We start from the raw sequence: 23,100 nt of genomic DNA on the forward strand, positions 1-23,100 counted from the left end.
CTAGCCTTATGGGTGAGGGGCAGTAAAGTATAGCTGAGCTTTATCTCATTACAAAGACTTTTGTCAGCTCCCTTCTCATTGTGCTGTCAGCTCAGCTGTCCTGCCCCCTTCTCTTAGCTGTTACTAATCTGTGCTATTGGGTGCCGCATCTGCAAAGAATCAGTCTCCTTCCCCTTCTGGCTGCAGACAGTATGGCCCCTTTAACTTCCCTTGCACAATGACTTTTCTCAGGTATACTATAATGCTACTGGAGGAGAGAGTCTGGGCATGCATGTCCAGCAGCACTTAGCACTTTAAGTGGGCCTGCACTCTGAACATAAAATGGTGCCATACTATGTGTTTAAATGTTGTAAATGATGCTTTCCTCAATATTTTTAACAGCGTGTAAATGCATATAAATGCTATTAACTATTTGTTGATGACATGAAATACCAACGTAAGAAATATTGACACTTTGACATTCAGGGAAAAACATACATTTGCAATAAAATATATCAAAAAATACATTTTTTTATACATCAAATGCGTTTATCATCCATAATCGAGTTTACAACAAAGCTGGTAACTTTTAATATTTGTTTAGACACCGTTGAAACTCGAGCAGGTATTAAAACATCTGTACCTGATACAATGACAGTAAATGATGGCGGCACATGTAATCCTTTGCTTGTTCCATCAATAAACAGAGGTCCAATGAAATATAAAACAGGGCCGAATGGAGTGTGCACTTTCCAGTATGAGCAAGAAGTGTCCCAGAAAACAGAATATTTTTCATTGTTCGAGCTAAAAACCCACATTTGGTATCCAAAGCCTCCTTTTTGGAACCCCAATGACTTCGGGGGAGAATCCGATGTATATCCATGGTTAATCCTCTCCCATATCAACATCAGCGGCCAACATGCCTCATCAAATGATGCTGTCAGTGTGAAATCCATCTTCTTCTCTCTAGAATGTTTTCAGACGTACATAATCAAAATGCTAAATTGGTTTAGATAATTAAACCATGTCTGGAATAAAGAACAAAATTCATAATAATAGAAGTAGTCGAGTTATTTTTCCCATCACTACACCACCCTTGTCACACTCAGAAGTTTTATATAAAGTGTACTCAGTTTCCTACAGTTCAGTCCCCCCCTTTGCTTCTCCTTAGCCTTAATATTCAACCTCAGATTTCACCAAGTTTTGCTATCACTCCCATTATACATCAGCACAGCATCACATGTGCATCTAAGGCTTGTATCATTTCAACCTGCAGGAATGACACGGTAATTATCCACAACTTTATACTCGCTAAATATTTTAATATAAGTATACGCTCAGAGCTGTCTAATTATCATCAGTAGCTGTGATGTAAACCTCTTCCCCATCCCAAAATCCTTATGGAACAAGTATGTGGCACCGTCCATGTAATAACATCAAACATCCATGAAACGTGGAAAAGAGCTAGGAAGAAACAAAAGGCAATAGGGTCTTATCTCAAAACACACGAGTGTCAGGTAAAGGAGAGATACGAGATACACTCACCTTGCTGAGTTGCTTGATGGCAACTCATAAATAGCATACATCAGCTGCTGCACAGATACCGGTAGGGAGGACGACACTTGGTGAAAGGAAAAACGAGGAAGGTATCACTAATGCGCTGCTGAGACGGAATATCCTTAAGAGTAAAACTTTTATTTAACAGTTTTATAAGTCAAGGTCACGCTGGACCTCTTCCAGCACCATTTTAAACATAAAATTGTCCCCAACATTGTCTATCAATAAATGAGCTAAACATCACCCAACCGTGATCTATGGAATATCCAGAAACAATAATCCCCCATTTCGCTCCCACACTGTAACTCCGCAAACGTCTCCACAAGACACACACACGATAGAGGTCATTGATTGCGTTTTATACAATATGAACCCAAAGAAGATGAGAATAGGCCGAGACAAAGTATTATATTTGGTGAAATCTATCCCCTCGCCCAATTTCTTGCAACAGTTTAAAAAGACAGAATAGCCAAAGCATTGCTGGATACTGGGATAAAAGATGAGTGTGAACAAGATGGTCCAAAAAAAAGATAAAACACAAAGGTTTTTAGGATGGTGATCCAAAAAAAAACTTTGAAAATGCCCAGTGGTTCAAAAATTATACAGCCCCAATTTATCACAGAGTTTTTCCCAGGATTTTGTAGTGAAACACCATGAAATGTCAACATTTTCACGTAACTCGAAGTTTTGTGTCTTTTAGAGATTTTACAACCTGTCTTGGCCAGCTCTGCTAAAGTGGGCAGTGCTGGGACGTGATGGGGCAAGGAGAATTCTACATGGCATAAATTATGCCAGAAAAGTACACCAGCCCATGGCTTGATTAAAAGGGTTGTCCAGGATCAATATTCATTGATGGCATATACATAGGTTAGGCCATCAATATCTAATCGGTCAGACTGTGACACCCGATTAAATCGTAATGGGTGGATGTGCAGTACTCTGCAGCACCACACAGTGACTGGAAATGTGCAGCTCCGTTCAATGTGTATTCACCCAGCCAGTGACGGAACTCATAATAGCTGACTAGTGTCAGTTCCCCACTTATCTATTAATGACCTATCGCTTGGATAGGCCATCAATGTCTTCTAATTGAGAACTGCAGATCAGCTCCTATAAATGTATATATATATACAGTATATATATACAGTGTATATATATATATATATATATATATATATATATATATATACAGTGGTGAAAGTATTTGATACACTACCGATTTTGCAAGTTTTCCCACCTACAAAAAAATGGAGAGGTCTGTAATTTTTATCATAGGTACACTTTAACTGTGAGACAGAATCTAAAAATAAAAACTAGAAAATCACATTGTATGATTTTTACATAATTAAATTTAATTTTATTGCATGAAATAAGTATTTGATCAGCTACCAACCCGCAAGAATTCTATCCCTCACACACCTGTTAATTTTTACTTAAGAAGCCCCCCTACTCTGCACTCATTATCTGTATTAATTGCACCTGTTTCACCTCGTTACCTGTATAAAAGGCACCTGTCCACACACTCAATCACACTCCAACCTCTCCACTATGGCCAAGACCAAAGAGCTCTCTAAGGACACCAGGGACAAAATTGTAGACTTGTACAAGGCTGGGATGGGCTACAGGACAATAGGTAAGTATACATGTTAAGGCCCCTTCACATTAAGCGATGCTGCAGCGATACCGACAACGATGTCGATCGCTGCAGCGTCGCTGTTTGGTCGCTGGAGAGCTGTCACACAGACAGCTCTCCAGCGACCAACGATCCCGAAGTCCCCGGGTAACCAGGGTAAACATCGGGTAACTAAGCGCAGGGCCGCGCTTAGTAACCCGATGTTTACCCTGGTTACCAGCGTAAAAGTAAAAAAAAAACAAACACTACATACTTACCTACCGCTGTCTGTCCTCGGCGCTCTGCTTCTCTGGTCTGGCTGTGAGCACAGCGGCCGGAAAGCAGAGCGGTGACGTCACCGCTCTGCTTTCCGGCTGACCGACGCTCACAGCCAGACCAGAGAAGCACAGCGCCGGGGACAGACAGCGGTAGGTAAGTATGTACTGTTTTTTTTTTTTACTTTTACGCTGGTAACCAGGGTAAACATCGGGTTACTAAGCGCGGCCCTGCGCTTAGTAACCCGATATTTACCCTGGTTACCAGTGAAGACATCGCTGGATCGGTGTCACACACGCCGATCCAGCGATGTTTCACGGGAGATCCAGCGACGAAATAAAGTTCTGGACTTTGTTCAGCGACCAACGATCTCCCAGCAGGGGCCTGATCGTTGGTCGCTGTCACACATAACGATTTCCTTAACGATATCGTTGCTACATCACAAAAAGCAACGATATCGTTAACAATATCGTTATGTGTGAAGGTACCTTTAGTCCTTAAACACACTGGAGTCACACTCCTATATCTCTATCTTTATAAACAAACCCTCCATAAAAACAGAAGGACAAGGAATGTATAAACTAAATAATATTTTTATTAAATTCCAACAATCTATACATTAATAACAATAAAAGGATGCCTCAAGTCAAAAAAGAGACAGGGATATTTTTGCTGCCCAACAACAATTAATAAATCAAAGCCCAACACAAAGCGGTCACATATACATTTTACCAAAATAGGAGATTCCTTTTTATTTACAACAATATCAGAAAAAATCTGTGCAACCAATGTGTATCAAAACTGCAGGTCCTTAGTATAATGCCATAGTGCAAAATAAGGTATACCGCAATTAAGAACACATGGGAACAATGACCGAAAGGCACAAAAAGTGTCACAGTATATGTAAACCGGTTTCCAAAATGCAGATAAATATATCTCCAAGTGGGAACTAAGAAAATGTAAACGATATTCACATGAGAAACCCTGAAAGTGCCTTAGTGCATGTATCTAATGTTTGCAAAAAATAAATAGGTATGAACAGCATGAAAAGGTGCACAAATTATAATTATTGGTGGGCAGCAAAATTATACCTGTCTCTTTTTTTTATTTGTGGCATCCTTTTATTGTTATTAATGTGTGGATTGTTGGAATATAATAAAAATATTATTTAGTCTAAACATTCCTTTTCCTTCTGTTTTTGTGGAGGGTTTGTTTATAAAGGAAGACAATAGGTAAGCAGCTTAGGTGAGAAGGCAACAACTGTTGGCGCAATTATTACAAAATGGAAGAAACACAATATGACAATCTTCCTTGGTCTGAAGCTCCAAGCATGATCTCACCTCATGGGATAAAGATTATTCTAAAAAAGGTCAAGAATCAGCCCAGAACTACAAGGGAGGACCTGGCCAATGACCTGAAGAGAGCGTGGACCACATTCTCAAACATTACTATTAGTAGCACACTGCCGCGTCATGGATTAAAATCCTGCAGGGCACGCAAGGTCTCCCTGCTCACGACAGCACATGTTCAGGCCTGTTTGAAGCTCACCAATTACCATCTGGATGATCCACAGGAGGCATGGGAGAAGGTCATGTGGTCAGATGAGACCAAAATAGAACTTTTTGGTATCAACTCTACTCGCTGTGTTTGGAGGAAGAAGTAAAATTCGTACAACCCCAAAAACACCATACAAACGTGAACAATTGTGGGGAAAACCATACTTTGGGGGTGATCTTTTGCACAGGGAACAGGACAACTGCATCGTATTGAAGAGAGGATGATGGGGTCATGTATTGCAAGATTGCTTTATCTACAACCATCTTCCCTCAGTAAGAGCATTGAACATGTGTAGTGGCTGGGTATTCAAGTATGACAATGTCCCGGAGCACAGTCAGGGCAACTAAGGAGTAGCTCCATAAGAAGTATTTCAACATCCTGGAGTGGCCTAGCTAGTCTGCAGACCTCAACTCAATAGGAAGGGAGGGAGCTGAAACTCAATATTACCCAACGACAGCACCGAAACGTGAAAGATCTGGACAAGATCTGTATGGAGGAGTGGGCCAAAATCCCTGCTGCAGTGCGCGCAAACTTGGTCAAGAACTACAGGAAACGTCTGATGGGGAAATCAGGGACCACCTTGATTTATCATTTGATTCACATATATACTTTCTAGTCTAGCAGGATATGTCCAGGCGTGTCCAGCTTTGCTAAGTCATTTTGACCTGTAATTGCTGACAAGGGAGAGGCTAATCAAGATGTACCTTTGGGTGTCGATCCACAGTTCACTTCTTATGTAAGGATCACCTGATGAATTAAGAATGATCTCATATGTAATAAATAGCTGATTCGCGCATAAACATAATGTATACCCCTACTCAAAAGTGTATATAACTGACTGCACATAACCAGTAAACCTTATGGCATCTGAAACAGATTACGTCTGTCTCTGTCCCATCATTGCTCGAGCATCCTCATATCTGGCAACCATCCAATATCCCTGAGGGTCTGACTTGCAGACCACCCTAACATCTTGGTGTCCCTGGGTGGGCTGGCCGAAACAGAAGACCCTCCAATATAGGGAACCCAGCAGCAAACAGACCTGAGGGTCAGAGGGGAGCACAGACAACATCACCGGTGAAGGTAAGTGTTAGGGTTGGCAGAACGCACCGAATATATTTATTAGGTGAGATAGGTGCGTTCGCAACCTGGGATCCACCGTGCAGGAAAGAACCTGCTGCTAAGCAAGGCGGCAAAGCAAATTAGTACAATCAAACTCTGTTACTTCACAGAGCCCGTAGTAAAGAGAACGCTGTGCCCTGTTTAGCTCACAGGGGACACAGCTACTGTGTAGAGCCGATAGTGGCCATGCAGTCCAACCAACACACAGCTCCTCTCTGGTGGAGCCGGAATTTTAATGGCTATTAACCAGCCCTGAATTCACACAAACTTCTCGCCGGAGGTGCCAGCATTCTAGGGGCTTATTTCAGCCGGGTCCCTGCCTGCATACACACAAAACTCCTCGCCGGAGGTGCCTGCATTCTAGGGGCTTATATCAGCCTGGTCCCTGACCACACACACGACCACACTGGCGCTGAGCTTGTACATGTTTGATACTAGCGCATGGCCGTGCGGTCATGAGAACCTTTTATAGCTGTGGCAACTTCAGGACCTTCCCAGAAGGACCAATGGAAGGCTGCCACAGAACTCGATCAGGTACAGGGCCTTCCTGGAGGACTAATGGAAGTTGCTGCAGTACCTGAGCATGTGATCCTTGATCTCCACTGAGAGATCTTACCCTGGGCATGCTCAGTGTGTGCAAAGCAGGACTTAGTCCCAGAAAAGCCTGCTCGCCGCAGACCAGTGCAGGGTGCAATAGCAGAGCCTGGAGAGGCAGCGGTAACCCTTTGCACAGTATCAGATTCAGTGAGACGCTGGGACTGACGTCTCCACTGAGCAGGCTCCACTGCGGCCGATGGAGAATGGGAGACCGCAGCAGACATGTTTCGAAATTCCCCCTGTGCAGCGGCGGGAACTCGACTCCTAACAGTAAGAACCTTAGCTTCTTACAATCTCTCTGTGTCTCCATCTGTCTCACAGTCTGCAGACCGGATTCCAGGTATGCTATAGTCGAGTCTTCTTACATGGCCAGCTCATATTGTTTGGCAAAGAACCGTAAAATATCCTAAGTGATACTTAACCCCTTAAGCCCCGAGGGTGGTTTGCACGTTAATGACCGGGCCAATTTTTACAATTCTGACCACTGTCCCTGTATGAGGTTATAACTCTGGAACGCTTCAACGGATCTTGGCGATTCTGACATTGTTTTCTCGAGAGATATTGTACTTCATGATAGTGGTAAAATGTATTTGATATAACTTGCGTTTATTTGAGAAAAAAATGGAAATTTGGCGAAAATTTTGAAAATTTTGCAATTTTCCAAATTTGAATTTTTATGCCCTTAAATCACAGAGATAGGTCATGCAAAATACTTAATAAGTAACATTTCCCACATGTCTACTTTACATCAGCACAATTTTGGAACCAAAATTTTTTTTTGTTAGGGAGTTATAAGGGTTAAAAGTTGACCAGCAATTTCTCATTTTTACAACACCATTTTTTTTTTTAGTGACCACATCTCATTTGAAGTCATTTTGAGGGGTCTATATGATAGAAAATACCCAAGTGTGACACCATTCTAAAAACTGCAGCCCTCAAGGTGTTCAAAACCATATTCAAGAAGTTTATTAACCCTTCAGGTGTTTTACAGGAATTTTTGGAATGTTTAAATAAAAATGAACATTTAACTTTTTTTCACACAAAATTTATTTCAGCTCCAATTTGTTTTATTTTACCAAGGGTAACAGGAGAAAATGGACACCGAAAGTTGTTGTACAATTTGTCCTGAGTACGTTGATACCCCATATGTGGGGGTAAACCACTGTTTGGGCGCATGGCAGAGCTCGGAAGGAAAGCAGCGCCATTTGACTTTTCAATGCAAAATTGACTGGAATTGAGATGGGACGCCACGTTGTGTTTGGAGAGCCCCTGATGTGCCTAAACATTGAAACCCCCCACAAGTGACACCATTTTGGAAAGTAGACCCCCTAAGGAACTTATCTAGAGGTGTGGTGAGCACTTTCACCCACCAAGTGCTTCACAGAAGTTTATAATGCAGAACCGTAAAAATAAAAAATCATATTTTTTCACAAAAATCATCTTTTTGCCCCCAATTTTTTATTTTCCCAAGGGTAAGAGAAGAAATTGGACCCTAAAAGTTGTTATACAATTTGTCCTGAGTACGCTGATACCCCATATGTGGGGGTAAACCACTGTTTGGGCGCATGGATGTGTGGTGAGCACTTTGACCCACCAATGGCTTCACAGAAGTTTATAATGCAGAGCCGTAAAAATAAAACAAACATTTTTTCCCACAAAAATTATTTTTTAGCCCCCAGTTTTGTATTTTCCCGAGGATAACAGGAGAAATTGGACCCCAAAATTGCGCTGATACTCCATATGTGGGGGGAACCACCGTTTGGGTGCATGGGATGGCTCGGAAGGGAAGGAGTGCCATTTGGAATGCAGACCTAGATGGAATGGTTTGCAGGCGTCACATTGCGTTTGCAGAGCCCCTAATGTACCTAAACAGTAGAAACCCCCCACAAGTGACACCATTTTGGAAAGTAGACCCCCTAAGGAACTCATCTAGATGTGTTGTGAGAGCTTTGAACCCCCATGTGTTTCACTACAGTGTATAACGCAGAGCCGTGCAAATAAAAAATATTTTTTTTCCACAAAAATTATTTTTTAGCCCCCAGTTTTGTATTTTTCCAAGGGTAACAGGAGAAATTGGAACCTAAATGTTGTTGTCCAATTTGTCCTGAGTACGCTGATACCCCATATGTGGTGGGAACCACTGTTTGGGCGCATGGGAGGGCTCGGAAGGGAAGGAGCGCCATTTGGAATGCAGAATTAGATGGAATGGTCTGCAGGCGTCACACTGCGTTTGCAGAGCCCCTAATGTACCTAAACAGTAGAAACCTCCCACAAGTGACCCCATATTGGAAACTAGATCCCCCAAGGAACTTATCTAGATGTGTTGTGAGAACTTTGAGCCCCCAAGTGTTTCACTACAGTTTATAACGTAGAGCCATGAAAATAAAAAATCGTTTTTTTCCCACAAAAATTATTTTTTAGCCCCCAGCTTTGTATTTTCCCAAGGGTAACAGGAGAAATTGGACCCCAAAAGTTGTTGTCCAATTTGTCCTGACTACGCTGATACCCCATATGTTGGGGTAAACCCCTGTTTGGGCACACAGGAGATCTCGGAAGGGAAGGAGCACTGTTTTACTTTTTCAACGCAGAATTGCCTGGAATTGAGATCGGACGCCATGTCGCGTTTGGAGAGCCCCTGATGTGCCTAAACAGTGGACACCCCCCAATTATAACTGAAACCCTAATGCAAACACACCCCTAACCCTAATCCCAACGGTAACCCTAACCACACCTCTAACCCAGACACACCCCTAACCCTAATCCCAACCCTATTCCCAACCGTAAATGTAATCCAACCCCTAACTTGAGCCCCAACCCTAACCCTAACTTTAGCCCCAACCCTAACTTTAGCCTTAACCCTAGCTCTAACCCTAACTCTAGCCCTAACCCTAACCGTAACCCTAGCCCTAACCCTAACCTTAGCCCTAACCCTAATGGGAAAATGGAAATAAATACATTTTTTTTATTTTTTTTATTTTTCCCTAACTAAGTGGGTGATGAAGTGGGGTTTGATTTACTTTTATAGCGGGTTATTTAGCGGATTTTTATGATTGGCAGCCGTCACACACTGAAAGATGCTTTTTATTGCAAAAAATATTTTTTGCGTTACCACATTTTGAGAGCTATAATTTTTCCATATTTGAGTCCACAGAGTCATGTGAGGTCTTTTTTTTTTTTGCGGGACGAGTTGACGTTTTTATTGGTAACATTTTCGGGCACGTGACACTTTTTGATCTTTTTTTATTCTGATTTTTGTGAGGCAGAATGACCAAAAACCAGCTATTCATGAACTTCTTTTGGGGGAGGTGTTTATACCGTAGAAAAAATAATTATTTTTGCATCGCTTTAATCTGAGGACTATAACTTTTTTATTTTTTTGCTGATGATGCTGTGTGGCAGCTCGTTTTTTGCGGGACAAAATGGCGTTTTCAGCGGTACCATGGTTATTTATATCCGTCTTTTTGATTGCGTGTTATTCCACTTTTTGTTTGGCAGTATGATAATAAAGCGTTGTTTTTTGCCTCGTTTTTTTTTTTAATGGTGTTCACTGAAGGCGTTAACTAGTGATATAGTTTTATAGGTGGGGTCGTTACGGACGCGGCGATACTAAATATGTGTACTTTTATTGTTTTTTTATTTAGATAAAGAAACAATATTTTTTTGGGGGGAGGGAATTTTTTTGGATTTTTTTTTTAATTTTTTTTACACATTGGAACATTTTTTTTTTACACTATAACATTGCCCCAGGGGAGGGCATCATGTTATAGTGTAAGATCGCTGATCTGACACTTTGCTGTGCATGGTGTCAGATCAGCGATCTGACATGCACAGCTCCAGGCTTCACAGTGCCTGCTCTGAGCAGGCGCTGTGAAGCCACCTCCTTCCCTGCAGGACCCGGATGCCGCGGCCATCTTGGATCCGGGCTTGCAAGGAAGAGGAGGAGGTTAGAGACCCTCGCAGCAACGCGATCACATCGCGTTGCTGTGGGGGTCTCAGGGAAGCCCGCAGGGAGCCACCTCCCTGCGCGATGCTTCCCTATAGCCCCGGCACACCGCGATCATGTTTGATCGCGGTGTGCCGGGGGTTTATGTGCCGGGGGCGGTCCATGACTGCTCCTGGCACATAGCGCCGGATGTCAGCTGCGATAGGCAGCTGACACCTGGCCGCGATCGGCCGCGCTCCCCCCGAGAGCGCGGCCGATCGCTATGACGTACTATCCCGTCGAGGGTCAGATAGGCCCAGGTCACCTCGACGGGATAGTACGTCCAAGAAAGGGGTTAAGGGTGAAAATAGGGGACGCAAGGATGGCGACAGTTCTGGAGGCAATAACTAGGGCAGGGAGATCATATTGTTTAGAACGAGAGTTGGGAGCGCAGTATGTCAGAACTGTAGATTTGGGGTTACACTTCCTACGGGGTCTACATACATGGTGCCAGGAAAAGGTGGGGGAATCCACAATTTCCCTACTGGATGTAGTGCAAGGTCCTAATGACACAGTAGAAAACTTCTGGGGGAACTTGAAACTCAGACACGCAGATTTGGGTTATGAAGACATGGGAGAAGCAGGTAGGGAGGTTTTTTGGGGGCATTTATAGCAGGGCTTAAACCACAGCTTAGGCAGAAGGTCCAGGCAGCTAAGCCCGACTGTAGAATATGCCAAATAGAGGAATTGGTACGGGTGACAAAAGGGGTTAGATAATTATGTACTATAGAATGATGATGATTAATAATAACTACAAGCTGTTTCATGTAGGCTGATTCAACATTTAGAGCATCAAATAAATAATCAGTTATACTATAAAATATGTCACCTAGTCGATATATACCAACACATATTCATAGATGCCTACCTTTAAAAGCTGTATGAAATTAATTTGAGGTAGCTGGAGCAGGTACAATGGTCAGGCGGTGCACTTTTCCCACATTTAGGCATACACAGACTACGCATTCCTATACGAATCTAGCAGCAGCACAATGGAATTCTGGGGTCACCCAATTAGCTTTTACCTGACTTACCATTGCGTCTTTAGACTGATGCGCCAGTCCATGAGAGAGAGCGCACATCATGGGGAACAGTGCCCTAAGAAGGCAGTACTTACTGTCCGCTCTCCTCAGTCCATCTTCTTCCTTCGCACCTGAGTGCCTTTGCCATCCTTCCTGATCTACAGGCTCTGGATTAGTTGTAGGTCCATCCCCCCGGACACCTGCACAGTGTATATTTCTGCGGGGAGAGGAAGTAGTGCAGCAGCCTTTGCCACAATGTCAGCTCTATTATTGCCTTCAGCTTCTCTAGTGCGCTCCTTAGTATGAGCCTGCACTTTAATTATTGCAACTCTCTTGGGCAGCTCCAGTGCTCTCAGAAGCTGAGCTACCAACTCTGCTTTTTTTAACGGGTTTACCAGAAGAACCAATAAACTTTCTGCTCTTCCACATGGGACCGCAATCATGGAAAATGCCGAATGCGTGGCACTATCAGTAAATGCTCTGCCATTATACATGCCTCAGCGAGTGCTTTCAATTCAGCTTCCCGAGCAGACATCCTAGAACATATAGCTTCACTTTTTACCACCTCATGTTGATCAACTATTGCACAACCTCTATGAGGTTTACATAAAGCTTTAGATTTACATTAGGGATTGGTGGCTCTTGCATATTGGCAAGTATTTGTGTTAAAACAGTACACCCATAACATGTCCCCCAGGATTTATGACAGTACAAACGGAAAGGGAGGTCATAACTTGAGATTCCTAGTTCTGGGGCTGAGAGAATGGCTTCCTTCCGATCCCTAAACCCCTCTTTTTCTTCTGTGGTCAGTTGGTATGGCTGACCCTTGTTTCACATTGACAACACATCAAACAGAGGGTGCATGATTTATGATGCAGAGGGAATCCATTCTCTACAGTAACCGATCAGCCCTAGGGATGGTCCCAGTGTACTTATGGCCTTTTACCCATTCAGCGACCTAAGAAAACTCCTTATTTTTTTTTCCTCTTTTTTTTTTCCGCTGATTATCTCTTGAAACCTTACATCCATCATGGTACAAAAAGATTAGCAAACAATCTATTTTGATTAAACATACCTGGTTGCTCTCTGCTCAGGGGATATTGTCTAAGGCCTCTTTCACACTTCAGTTGTTTGGCGTCAGTCTAAAACCGCCATTTTCCTCAAATAACGGATCCGTCATTTTTTTTGACGGATCCGTTATTTTCCCATAGACTTGCATTAGCGACGGATTGTGACGGATGGTCGTCCATTCCATCCGCCATGCGACGGATCCGTCGAAATTTGGCGGACGTTTTCTGAAAATAGACGGACATTGAAACGTTTTTTGTCAACGCCGAAATGGCGGATCGCGACGGATCCGTCGCGTCCGCCATTCCATAGAATGGCCGCCTATGGGCGACGGATCCGCCGCAACCGTTTTTTCAGCGGATCCGTCGCCCCAATCCGTTTTTTCAATTGCGCATGCTCCGAAAAGTATCTAATTTTCCCAGACAACCCCCAAGTAACGGATCCGTCAAAAAAACGGATCCGTTAGAACCGTTTTCTCAACAATTGTGACGGATCCGTCAATCCGTCACTATGTCGGTAGTGACTGACGCCAAACAACTGAAGTGTGAAAGAGGCCTTATACACACCGGTACAGTACCTGGCTTGAATTTGATGGATACTTGTGTTATCCTTAACAAACCAACATCTCTCTTATCCTTTACCCATACTGCAGCTGTTTGCTCGATCATTTGCTGAATGTCCTCATCTTTGTCAATTTGCAGTTTTTCATCATGTAGCTAAATTAGCGACATCATAGTGGAGAGGGTTGCTCCAGACAATGGGCCTGTAACAGTAATACTTTTCTTCCAAACAATTAATAACTGCATTCATTGCACTCAGGATATCAGCACCTATCAAGCTTAGGACATTTATCTGAGACCAGCAATTGGGCGCACAAGTCTGTGGTACGTGCTATTCACACATTCTTGGGTTCTGTTTCATGCAAGGGATGGACTGCCCCATCTGTCCCTACACCCTGGACTGTTTTCACTGTCATGAATCGTTGTGGCATATCCATTTTCTTATATCAGTACGACTCGCCCATGTATCAATCAGGCATTATAATTGTGAGAAAGTGATTGCCATCCTGTGGGGACCACTATTTTTGTTTACTCTTCTCTTGGCGAACTCCAACCATCTTTCCTTTTCTCTCCACCTGTTCCCCTGTGATATATACCTGTCCCCTGCACCGCAGTTTTCACAGCATTATTAAATACATCCGGAGGTGTATTCACCATAACATGGGGAGGGACTGATTGAGTGTAGCATAGATACATTCTGGCCTCACTCTTCTCTTAATCCTGTCAGGAACATATTTTTAAGAAACCTAGCTTCCCTAAATTCTTCAGGTCATAATCATGATCTCTGAGACTGTGAACACTGCTGTACATCTATCATAAAATCTGTCAATAGGCTCCTCTGAACCCTAAAATACTTCTGGTAATCCTGAAGCTAAGTCCTCTGTCTGCTTTCTGGCCACCACAAGTAACCTGGCTAGAAATTACTGTCCCGACTCCCTAGTTTTCTTGTCTGCTGGTATCTCCTGTATTATGGCATTTATGGCATTCACCTGAACTGCTTTTATTTTCTCAGCTAGCGACATCCCATCAGAGATGCAGCATAATGGTTTTCTGTGGCCCCCAACAACCCTTCACTGGACTGGTCATCTCCTATACACCTCCATTCGCTGTCTACTCTGCTTTATTGTCACCTGGAGGAGGTATAGGGGTAGTCTGTAAGTGAAACCTGTCCTCACTTCCTTAGGTAAGGGCTTCCTGCTGCTGTCTAGGACTATTTACTGGAGTGGAAAAACTATCCGGGGATCCTTTTGGCAGCCCAGGGTATTGGTTTGTAGTTAAATGCATAGGAGGAGAGGAAACGTATGCTGGGAAGCCTGCCTGCATTTGCATTGCGACTGACGCTGGAATCAACCTTCCTTTTCCCATGCAGTCTCACTCTTTACTGGGATGCTGCTGGAAGGGGGCTGATCTCATCCCCCCTGTTACAGGGGCGGAGGGAGCTGCACAGACCCTGAACTCAGTAAGGGGGGCTGCCTGTGCCTGCGGGGGGGAATGCTGCAAATCGCCTCTCATATATGCTCACATCGTAACTTCATCATGTTCCTCATTCATCTCAGTATTAAAATACGGATCATGTCGTTCAGAGGTTCTGATCCATACTGCAACTTGCATCCCATAGTCATATTTATCAGTCCATGTGGCATGCTTCTTACATAAATGCTTCCATCTCTCCGCATCAAAACATCCATTCCTTTGGCATTCCTGCCTTTTCAATTATTAGCGGTATCCTTATCTGCTTTATTTCCTACCAGGTCCTTTATCTTATATCTCGGATACGTAATCTATCCTGACCTGGTTAATGTATCACCCATAACAGCTGTCAAAGGTAGCGACCCCTGTCTTCAGCCCTGTTATGTATAAGCTGGATCCCACTGGTCTACTATGATAGCCAGCAATCCTGCTTCCAAAGCAATAAGCTGAACCGCAACTCACTGTTCTGTCCTGATGCTGATGCACACTGTCCTGTAAAAGGGGATCACTATGAACAACGCAGTTCCAACCACAAGCGCTACATACTCCTCATACATCTGGATGAGTCCTCACTAGACTCTGAATATGCAAGGTCTATTCCTGAACCTACTCCGGGTTCAATAAGATAATATTCGTCCGTGACATCTTTCCACCTTGGCATATACCATCTAGAGTCTAATATATCTACCCAGCTTCTCATCAATCCATGAGGATGAGTTACTCTATGACAAGAGTATTCTCTGCGCCTAAACTGGTGAACTGAACATAGACACTTTTCACACAGCATGTAGTGCACTCATGGGAAGTATTTGTCTGATTTTTCAATTACATCCATACACACATTACTTAGTACTTTCTTGCTCCTCACATTTTATCAAAATGATCTAGTGCCAATGGACAAAAACATAAATCACATCTATTTATGGAATCTCTTACTTGGTTCACTATATCCTCTAATTCATTTCCTATCTGAGTACGGGATTGCATACAAAAATGAGCATTCATGTTCACATAGATTGTCTTCACGTACTCTTTCCCACTTCACTACAAACTCCCACCCGGGACCTTCCTGTAAGTTTTTTCAAGTAACAACTAACCGGAGAGTTTTATCTTACTCACTGCTTTTAATGAGAAGGCTATTTATACACTAAGCACACATCATTTAGTCTCCATACATCATGAGCGCTGCTCCGTACCCCACAACATAGATTCAGCAATATATCAGAAAGAAACACAGCATAATCAGAACAGTTCAGCACAGCTCTATCAGTACTACTTATCAATTATCAACTGACAAGGCACCAATGAACACAACTAATATAATTAACTAACCAAAAGCAGAAAAAGGGTACCGTCACACAGTGGCATTTTGATCGCTACGACGGTACGATTCGTGACGTTCCAGCGATATCCTTACGATCTCGCTGTGTCTGACACGCTCCTGCGATCAGGGACCCCGCTGAGAATCGTACGTCGTAGCAGATCGTTTGAAACTTTATTTCGTCGCTGGATCTCCCGCTGACATCACTGAATCGGCGTGTGTGATGCCGATTCAGCGATGTCTTCACTGGTGACCAGGGTAAACATCGGGTTACTAAGCGCAGGGCCGTGCTTAGTAACCCGATGTTTACCCTGGTTACCAGTGTAAAAGTAAAAAAAACAAACACTACATACTTACCTTCAACTATCTGTCCCCGACGCTGTGCTTCTCTGCACTCCTCCTGCATCCTGTGTCAGCGCCAGCCAGCCGGAAAGCACAGCGGTGACGTCACCGCTCTGCTTTCCGGCCGCTGTGCTCACAGTCAGTGCAGGAAAGCAGAGCGCCGGGGACAGACAGCGGAAGGTAAGTATGTAGTGTTTGTTTTTTTTACTTTTACGCTGGTAACCAGGGTAAACATCGGGTTACTAAACGCGGCCCTGCGCTTAGTAACCCGATGTTTACCCTGGTTACCAGGGGACTTCGGGATCGTTGGTCGCTGGAGAGCTGTCTGTGTGACAGCTCTCCAGCGACCAAACAGCGACGCTGCAGCGATCAACATCGTCGTATCGCTGCAGCGTCGTTTCAGTGTGACGGTACCCTAAGAATGATAAAGAAGGAAAGAAATATAGAACAATCATAGGACAAGTATAGCACAGCAGAGCAGAGCAGGATCAAGACACTTCTATTACAATATTTACAATATTAACATACATTGACATCGTTACAGACAGACAGACAGAAACCCTTGTTATAGATACAGACAAAACAAATGATGGAAAATCATCGTACTTCATAATGAAACAAAAACAATTGTTAACAGCACTTAAACAAACAACAAACAAAACAGACAAAGTCAAGCAAGAGACAACAAAACAAATAACAGATACTTTCTTTTACCTGAGGGCTTTCCCGTTAGATATCCCCAAAGACTGACTCTAGAAAGCTTCCTTTCTCGGAGAGAAAACTGTGTGAGTAATAAATCTACTCACTTACCCGGGATTTGGTTTTCTGTTCAGGATGGAGGCAGTCAATTGTTCAGTCTAAGATGAATGTCGAAGGAGAAATTATATTATCCCGCTGAAGGCCTCCAAGTTGTTAGAGAAGGGATTTCCAACCTACTCAGGTGTTCTGTTTATTAGGTACCTACGCAATGAAGCAATAATCAGAGAGACACACGCTCGTTGTCTGTCCAAATAGTCTCTGCTCTTTATTTTTAGGGCTGGGCTTATAAAGGCCCAAGATCAAAAGGAAATGTAGAGTTACATAATAAATTGGCACAAAGGAATGTCTTATACAATAAGTTGTAAAAAAAACATCCTGGGTCATAAGATGGATGAGGTGAAAGAATGCGGGGAGTTGTTGTGCATGTCTGCGGTTTTATTAGATTTTGGCTGAACATTCTGGATTTTGGGAAATTCTGACCATTACTATGTAAGATAAATCCGGGAAATGAGACTCAGCTGATAATCTTGTGCAATACTTGTTTTTCTGTAATTCTGTTATATAAAAGTGAAGATTAACCATTTCTTTAACAGGGTGGCAAAAGGGGTTGAATTAGATCAGAAGACAAAGCCAATACAGATACATTATGCTTCCAATGACGTTCAGAGGCACAGGACAAATCCTACCAGAAGGGACCGAGACAGATTGAGTGCTATAACTGTGGGAAAAGGGGGCACATCAGCCGTCCGTGCAGGGCACCCAGAAAAGAGACTCAGCCCAAGACGGACGCCCCAACCCAAAACCCACAATAGGAAACAGGCAACCGCATAAACATCTACCCCCTTAGGGCACCCAAACACCCAAGCCCCCAAGGGGTAGTCCCAGTACATCTCCCAGATGGTAGAAAAATCCCATTCCTGGTGGATTCGGGGGCAGCCAAAACAGTAATCCGCCAGGAACATGTCAAATCATCAGATATATCAGACGATACCCTCTACACTCAAGGTTTTGAGGGACTGATCCAAGAATGCAAATTGACTAAACCACTGCCCCTCTGTTTAGTTGACCACACCTGTCTCGCAAGGCTACTGATCAGTGACAAGTCACCTGTTAATTTGCCAGGTTCTGACGTACTACAGGCAATACAAGCACATATCATGTACGAACCTGACGGTACCGTTAAGTTGACAGCTGGTATTCCAGAATCCACACTATGTAACGTACTGGCGTGCCTGCATGTATCAGACTCCCTCTCCCCACCTGAAGGCGAGTCTAAAACTGATATCGGACATATGCCAGTTCCTCCGGTAATGATTAACTTGAAGCCAAGAGCAAAGCCACCTCAAGTTAAACAGTACCCTTTAAGTGCTGCTCAGGAAGAAGTAATAGGGAAGAATATCACAGATCTAATTGCTTCTGGGGCCATGAAACCTACAAAGTCTGTAGCGAACACTCCCCTATTTTCAGTAAAGAAAAAGGGTCACGTACAGAATGGTTCATGACCTTAGGGCTATAAATGCAGTCACTAAATTACTCACACCCGTGGTACCAAACCCACATACAATTATGTCACAGATCCCAACCATGGCAGCTTGTTTCACCTGCATTGACCTTCCAAATGCCTACTTCTCTGTGCCTCTACACCAGGACTGTCAATATCTTTTTGCTTTCACTTTCAGGGGGCCAGCAGTATACTTGGATGGTGCTACCGCAGGGGGCTCACGACTCTCCAACATTGTATACGGCTGCATTGCAACTTGTTTTGCAGGATTGGATCATTCCACATGCTGAGGTAATGCTACTCCAGTATGTGGATGACCTGCTCCTTTGTGCCCCAAATAGAGATGTATGCTGTGAAGCTACAATCTCACTGCTCCTACATCTTGCTTCCAAAGGGTGTAAAGCTTCAAGAGAAAAGTTACAGTTTTGTCAACTAAAAGTTGTATTTCTGGGACATTGCATATCACAGGGAGCACACCACCTCACAGAGGACAGGAAAAGGGCAATTCAACTGCTAAAGCCTCCCACAGGGATTCAACATTTGCGCACTTTCTTGGGGTTAGCATCATATTGTAGGCCTTGGATTCACTCTGCATTCATTCTCATGCAGCCACTCTAATTGTCTACCCACACAACCTTTTCACCTCAGTCAGGAAGCATTGGACAGTTTTTACTCACTCAAATTGGCAATTGTCTCTGCTCCAGCCCTAGGTACCCTAGACTATGCAAAACTTTTTCTTCTGTATTGCACAGAAATGCAGGGACATGCTACAGGGGTCCTAGCCCAGAGACATGGTCAACAGAACAGGCCTGTTGCATACTACTCTGCCCGGTTGGATCCTGTTGCGAGAGGAGCCCCATCTTGTGTTCGAGCAGTAGCAGCCGTCTCACTTCTGCTAGACAAGGCATCAGAGATTGTACCTGATTATCAAGTAACTATCTACACTCCACATGATCTACACAGTATATTCAGCCAGGTCCAACCTAAGCACATTGCTGTAGCCAGACATCTCAGACTTCAATGTGCACTCTTAATGCCTCCCAATGTCACCTTAAAACGATGCATGACTTTGAACCCAGCTACTCTCATTCCAATTGATGTAGTAGATTCAAAGGGGGGGGAGAGGAGGCAGGCCAAGGGAAACCACTGTTTTTGCAAAATTTGACAGAAGAAGAACTATTTGATGCATACCATGAACATGACTGTATAGCCCTTATGGCTCAAGAAACTACAGGGTTTTCACATGTTTCTGATGTTCCTCTCACTAATCCAGATGTTGAGCTTTTTGTAGATGGTTCCAGGAGCATCGGAGAGGATGGCCGGTTCTACACTGAGTAAGCAGTGGTCACACAGCATGAGGTAGTAAAAGCAGAACCACTCCCTCCTCATATGTCTGCACAGGAGGCGGAGCTGACAGCACTCATTGAAGCACTTAAAGGGGCTGAAGGTAAACGGTACACCATTTACACAGACTCCAGGTACAGTTTTAGAGTCGCACATGACTACGGCCCCATATGGAGGGCAAGAGACTTTCTTACATCAACAGGTACTCCTATTAAGCATGGGCACCTCATCAAGCAGCTAATGGACGCACTATTACTTCCAAAAGAGTTAAGGTAGTTAAGGTAAAGGCACACACCAGGCTCGTGACCAGCGAAGCACGAGGCAATGACAAGGCAGACCGAGCAGCCAAGGAAGCTGCAAGAAAGCCACGGCAACACGAAACCCTTGAGGTCCCCCCACTGATTATGGTAAGCACTGAGCATAACCAGTTGGACTTAAGTATCTTGCAGGCTCTGACTCGGCAAGCCACCAGGGAAGAGAAAAAGGTTGGGTCGAAAGCTGGAGCTCGGGAGCATGAAGGTTTGTGGAAGGTGGGACAGCGGGTGTGTCTGCCAAGATCTCTGTATCCTGCAATGGCCCAAGTGGCCCACGGTCCAACGCACCTGTCTAAGAACGCCATGTGTGCTCTGGTGGAGAAGCAATGGGTCGCGCCTGGTTTCACAATGGTTGCTACTAGATTTACACAGGCATGTCTCACATGTGCACAACACAATCCAGGTAGTCTAGTGAAAGTACCACAAAAACACACACCTAAGCCCCTCTACCCGTTTCAACAACTGCAGATTGACTTCATACAACTTCCCAAGGTAGGAACATATGAATATTGTCTTGTATGTGTCGACCTCTTCTCAGGGTGGCTGGAAGCTTTCCCGATGCCAAAAGCTACTGCACGAGCCACTGCAAAGAAATTGATGTCAGAAGTTTTCTGCAGATTAGGACTGCCTGAAACCATAGAATCTGACAGAGGTACCCACTTCACTGGAGAGATAATGCAAAATGTTATGCAAATGTTAGGGGTCACACAGGCATTTCATACCCCCTACAGACGACAAGCTAGTGGCACAGTGAAACAGCTAAATGGTACACTTAAGCTAAAGATCCAGAAAGCGAGTGAGGAATTTGGGAAACCTTGGACAGAGTGTTTGCCTCTAGCTCTGTTCTCCATCAGGTACATGCCTAACAGAAAGACAAAGGTGTCCCCTTTTGAGGTTTTGTTCGGGTCAGCACCAAGACTAGGCCTGTACTTCCCACAGACACTGCAGCTTCAGTGTGACAGCCTGGCAAGCTATGTCCAGGGGCTTCAAAAGAGGCTCTCATTCGTGCATAAACAAGTGTTTGATTCTATTCCAGACCCAGAGAGCCAAGAGTGAACCCATTCTCTCCAGCCCGGAGATTGGGTGGTGGTCAAGAAACACACATGGAAGCCTCTGGAGCCGAGGATTGATGGACCCTTTCAAGTCCTCCTCACCACAGCCACATCAGTAAAGCATGAGGGAAAACCCACCTGGATCCATACAAGCCACTGCAAAATCCTGGAACAGAAGAGCAATTGTCCTGCTCCTGATGATGCTGATGACCCTCCTCCAGAGAAGCCAGACGGCTCAGACAAGCCAAAGCAACACTTATAATAAAGCAGCCCCGCTTAGACTTGATGTTGTGAAAAATATGAACTGGATAAATTATCTTGACTATAATCAACAAAGATTTATAATCTACACTAGGGATGCAATGAAAAACCAAGCAGACTCCTCTACAGACAAATAGAGGTGCCATCAGTAAAATCACACATATAAAATTTAACACCTCACAATGATGAATATGTCAAACGCTAAGATTGAGAATAGGATATGATCTCCCCATGCTATGGGGGATTCGGCAGAAAAATTGACAAGAAAGTCCGACACTGGCATTAGGCCTTTGGAGTACTTGTGGGTTAGGGGTAGAGTCATATCTAATCTCAAAAGGGGGGACTGATGGGGAAATCAGGGACCACCTTGATTTATCATTTGATTCACATATATACTTTCTAGTCTAGCAGGATATGTCCAGACATGTCCAGCTTTGCTAAAGGTACCGTCACAGTTAGCGATGCTGCAGCGATACCGACAACGATTCGGATCGCTGCAGCGTCGCTGTTTGGTCGCTGGAGAGCTGTCACACAGACAGCTCTCCAGCGACCAACGATCCCGAGGTCCCCGGTAACCAGGGTAAACATCGGGTAACTAAGCGCAGGGCCGCGCTTAGTAACCCGATGTTTACCCTGGTTACCATCCTAAAAGTAAAAAAACAAACGCTACATACTTACCTACCGCTGTCTGTCCTCGGCGCTCTGCTTCTCTGGTCTGGCTGTGAGCGCCGGGCAGCCGGAAAGCAGAGCGGTGACGTCACCGCTCTGCTTTCCGGCCGCTGTGCTCACAGCCAGACCAGAGAAGCAGAGCGCCGAGGACAGACAGCGGTAGGTAAGTATGTAGCGTTTGTTTTTTTACTTTTAGGATGGTAACCAGGGTAAACATCGGGTTACTAAGCGCGGCCCTGCGCTTAGTTACCCGATGTTTACCCTGGTTACCAGCGAAGACATCGCTGAATCGGTGTCACACACGCCGATTAAGCGATGTCTGCGGGGAGTCCAGCGACGAAACAAAGTTCTGGACTTTCTTCCCCGACCAGCGACAGCACAGCAGGGGCCTGATCGCTGCTGCCTGTCACACTGGACGATATCGCTAGCGAGGACACTGCAACGTCACGGATCGCTAGCGATATCGTCTAGTGTGACGGTACCTTAAGTCATTTTGACCTGTAATTGCTGACAAGGGAGAGGCTAATCAAGATGTGCCTTTTGGTGTCGATCCACAGTTCACTTCTTATGTAAGGATCACCTGATGAATTAAGAATGATCTCATATGTAATAAATAACTGATTCGCGCACAAACATAATGTATACGCCTACTCAAAAGTGTATATAACTGACTGCACATAACCAGTAAACTTTATGGCATCTGAAAGAGATTGCGTCTGTCTCTGTCCCATCATT

The 23,100-nt window shown here is 44.1% G+C and overlaps 1 long non-coding RNA gene across 2 annotated transcripts; it reads right to left on the minus strand.

Annotated features, from left to right (window-relative positions):
- Positions 1-339: 339 nt before the first annotated feature.
- LOC138644725 (uncharacterized) lies at positions 340-18,574 on the minus strand. Of its 2 annotated transcripts, none has more exons than XR_011314653.1 (3): positions 18,392-18,574; positions 1,525-1,600; positions 340-945 (listed from the first exon to the last, which is right to left on the minus strand). It is a non-coding gene; the product is annotated as an uncharacterized lncRNA (long non-coding RNA). The 2 variants fall into 2 exon arrangements; XR_011314652.1 differs by having other exon boundaries at positions 340-1,007.
- Positions 18,575-23,100: the final 4,526 nt, after the last annotated feature.

Source organism: Ranitomeya imitator, chromosome 7 (assembly GCF_032444005.1).
Source record: "Ranitomeya imitator isolate aRanImi1 chromosome 7, aRanImi1.pri, whole genome shotgun sequence".
In the NCBI taxonomy this organism is placed as follows: Eukaryota; Metazoa; Chordata; class Amphibia; order Anura; family Dendrobatidae; genus Ranitomeya; species Ranitomeya imitator.